Source organism: Galeopterus variegatus, unplaced genomic scaffold, assembly GCF_000696425.1.
Source record: "Galeopterus variegatus unplaced genomic scaffold, G_variegatus-3.0.2 Scaffold4267, whole genome shotgun sequence".
Classification (NCBI taxonomy): domain Eukaryota; kingdom Metazoa; phylum Chordata; class Mammalia; order Dermoptera; family Cynocephalidae; genus Galeopterus; species Galeopterus variegatus.
Genome location: NW_007730378.1, coordinates 1 through 3,835, shown reverse-complemented (window position 1 = coordinate 3,835; position 3,835 = coordinate 1). Strand labels below are relative to the sequence as shown.

At 38.4% G+C, this 3,835-nt stretch overlaps 1 pseudogene; it reads right to left on the bottom strand.

Moving 5' to 3' along the window:
• Window positions 1-2,385: 2,385 nt before the first annotated feature.
• Window positions 2,386-2,881, bottom strand: LOC103602735 (annotated as a pseudogene).
• Between the last annotated feature and the right edge of the window lie 954 nt (window positions 2,882-3,835).

Sequence of the window (3,835 nt, the reverse complement as noted above, 5' to 3'; positions counted from 1 at the left end):
TTAGCAAATGCTAACTAAATACTGGAAATTACAATTTTAGCTAATACATTAAGGCTTTATAATCCATAGAATTATAAGAAACTTATAAACTTAAACCCTTTTAAAAGACATGTCATTAAAATTTCATTTAGTGAAAAACCATTTTATATTTTGTAATCTTCAACATTCTGTGGAAACAATGATAACTTATTTGACCTGTAAGACCAATATAGGAAATTTAGGAAGTTTAAATCTTGAGAAGTTTGGCCTTAATTATATATAAACTAGAACAATGGCTTGCATTAATTTTATAGATTGAAACCAGGAGAAGATATTTTTATCTTGTAACTATAGTAACAAAGGCTACTATTTAAACTTACTTGTCTATATTTTTTAAAGTGAAAAAAACATGGTTTATTAAATTTTTTCTTTCTTTATCATAGACATTTGTGACTATCTATACTAGATATTTCTAGAATATGCACATGACAGATAATTTTTCTGATCTTTAAAATTTCCAATTGCTTAGGGTAGGTTAGGATGGAAGAGGTGGAGGAACAGGAGACTGGTGCGCCTATCTGTGTTTTTACCCTGATAATCTCCAGCCACTCCTATTTTTTCCACTGGCCCTAGTGTCTTGGAAGCCTAACTGGTTTCATCTTAAGGTGGCAGTTAGGCAACAGGGGTAAGGTGACTGCAACCTTTTGCTTCTGCTACCACTTGGTTTAAGTTGTTAGGTATGGAAGACTGCTTGACTATGAGAATAATAATCAGTTGGTAAAATTCATGAACCCTAGAGTACTCACTCCTACAGTGGCCTGCTTGGGCAGTGTTAGAGGACATCATGGGCTGCTGCAAGTTCTACCACTGTGCCCAGTTCCCATGAGCCTTAACCCATCTGGGTGGAGGTGGGGAATGGCTGGGTAAAATGAGAAATAGTGGCTACTGACTTAGAACAAATGGAATATGTGGCCATGTAAAGAGTAATAACCCTGGCACCTGGGGAAGGAATACCTTAGTGCCTAGGAGGTGTGGGAAGGGAGAAGTATTTCACAGTTTCTTTGTCCCCTAGATCCAGCATTACACATCACAAAACAATCATGATCCATCTGGGTCAGGCAGCAGCTGCAACTGGCAATACAACCCTGCTGCTGGGTTTACCATCCCCATCCTCATGCTGACCATGTGGGAGAGCAGAGCATGGCACTGAGAAGACCAAGATCAAGGGTTCGGATCTCCCTACCGGCCAGCTGCCAAAAAAAAAAAAAAAAGAAAGAAAGAAAGAAAGAAAAAAGGGTTTGTGCTAAGAAACCAAAACACTCACGTACGCATGGCCGGATCTGAACTATTTTGCTGTACATAACACCCTCTCAATAGCAGGACTGTTTGCTGTGCCTGATTCCTCAGCTCCTTTCTTATAAGCACACCAACATAACCTTATTTCAATCTGATTGGTAAGAACTAAGGCAAGGATCCCTTGGCCCTGGGTTCCTCAGCGCAACTCATGAGCACATAGTCTCCATGTGGGCCCATCACATCACTCCATGAGACTTGGGAGCATGGGAACCAGAGCTACCATGTTGATGCCCCTGCTGTTTGCTGTGCTGAGTCTTACTTTGATTTTCAGGTTGTCTACTTTCAGAACCTCTGGATGGCAGCAGGTTTACTCCTTGCCATCCAAAGGTTGGAGGCTCTTCCCTAACAAAGAGAACAAGGCAAGATGAAATTTTACCTCTCCATGAAGAATATAATTGTATTCTAAATGGGCTGCTTCCCCTTTTTTCTTTCTATTTCTAACAATCCCTCTTTTTCTTGCTTTGTTAACCCACTAGAAATCATTTATTTAAAAGATATTGAGTTTTTGCATAGCTAGAAAAATTTAAGATTATACATTTGTATAAGTTTTTCTTAATTTTTAAAAATCTGCATGTCTTTTATTTCCATTAGAAAAATGTTATCTATATAAAATTTTGGTCCACTCTCTTCTCCTTTACCTCTACCATTCAAATTTAAATACTTTAATCGTACTCAAGCATGTGTCAGAATCACATATCTCATGTAAGAACTAGATATTTCACATCAGTAAATTAATAGGATATAATTGAATTAGGTATGCTCTTGATTATTTCTCAGGAAAAATAACTCATCTTTCCTACATGTTATTTCCTTTTCATTTATTTGAGTAACTATGTAACAAGGGTCTCTTCTCCTACATTCAGTAATAAGTGTACATAAGTGTAATTTATAACATCAGTAGCTGAATTCATTATCTAATCTTCAATTCGTGTTCAATTCTCCCTATTATGTGGTATTTCCATAATAACTTCAGATATTTTAGTCAAACTTACACTTTCATCAATTGTAAAGATTCAGATGTTAATTTTAAAACATACTGAAAATTCCAGACTAAACAACACTGGGCCCACTTATAGTTATTGCGGTTGTGAGAGATCTTTGGACAGCTATGGCTTCAATCTTAACACAGTCTCCTTCGGGCAAAGCAGCGACCTCGTATGCAGCTCTAGCAGGAAAACTACTCTTGATATACTGCTTGTAGATTTCATTGACAGTACCAAAGTCATTTATGTCAGCTAGCAAAAGAGTTGTTTTTCCCACACTAGTGAAGTCACAGCCTGCAGCTTTCAGAATTTCACCCATGTTTGTAAGAGCTTGTTTAGCTTCTTCTACTGCCCCTCCTGGCCACAAGCTGTCCACTAGAAGGGTCCATGCCTAGCTGTCCTGAAATGTAAGTGTCCTGTCAACAAAGGCTGTAGGGACCAATGGCCCCTGGGGCTTTTGCTGTGCTTATCACCTTTTTGATCAAGGATGACACGGCTAATCCTTCTCTCTTGTGGCCCCTCCAGGAGCTGTATAAGTTTTTTAAAGAGCTCCTCGGAAACATTCTTTTCAAGGCCTGAAACCAAACTTGTTAAAATATTTGACACTTTCATTTCTTTTATAAGCAGCTATATTGAAGTTTCCTTTTTTTTTTTTTGTTAATAAAGAGTTTATTTTCTTCCGTCTGACAATCTCAAAGTATATTAGGAATCTTCTCTTTACAGTTGCAGATATTAATGCAAATCTAAAATTTATCCTCCCTTTAACCATAAGAACCCTAAATGATACTGAATGAACACATTGTCAGTTGAATACTGTTGGATTAACCAAGACTCTAAGATAAGCCTCTTAAAATAGTGCTAACTTCCTGATCATATATTGCACATTACCTAAGGAATCAATTTTTAACTATATGTCTACCACATATATGCATATATAATTTAGAAAAGATTTTCAAAAATTACGTTGATCTGTTTTTCTAAAGTTATATATAATTTATTTATTTATTTTTCCTTTTTGTCTTTCCTCGTGTCCGGCAACGGATCGCAACCCTCAGTGTCGCGCCAGCACCGGACCGGGACCGGCAACGGGATCGCAACCCTCGGTGTTGCGTCTGCACCTCGCTCAGCCAGTGAGTGGGAACCGGTCTGTATGTGGGATCCGAACCCTTGGCGGGAGCGCCACCGCGCTCCCAAGCGGCGCACTGTAGCAGTGCGCCACCGGGCCAGCCCATAAAGTTATATATAATTTATTAAGCAACACTTTTTTTTCTTTTTTTCTTTTAATTTTTATTTTGTCGATATACAATGTGGCTGATTATTGTGGCCCATTACCGAAACCTCCCTCCCTCTTCCTTCTCCTCCCTCCCACCCAACAATGTCCTTTCTGTTTGCTTGTCGTATCAACTTCAAGGAATTGTAGTTGTTATATATTCTTCCCCCCCGCCCCGGTTTTGTATGTGTGTGTGTGTGTGTGTGTGTGAATTTATTTATTTTTAGCTCCCACCAATAAGTGAGAA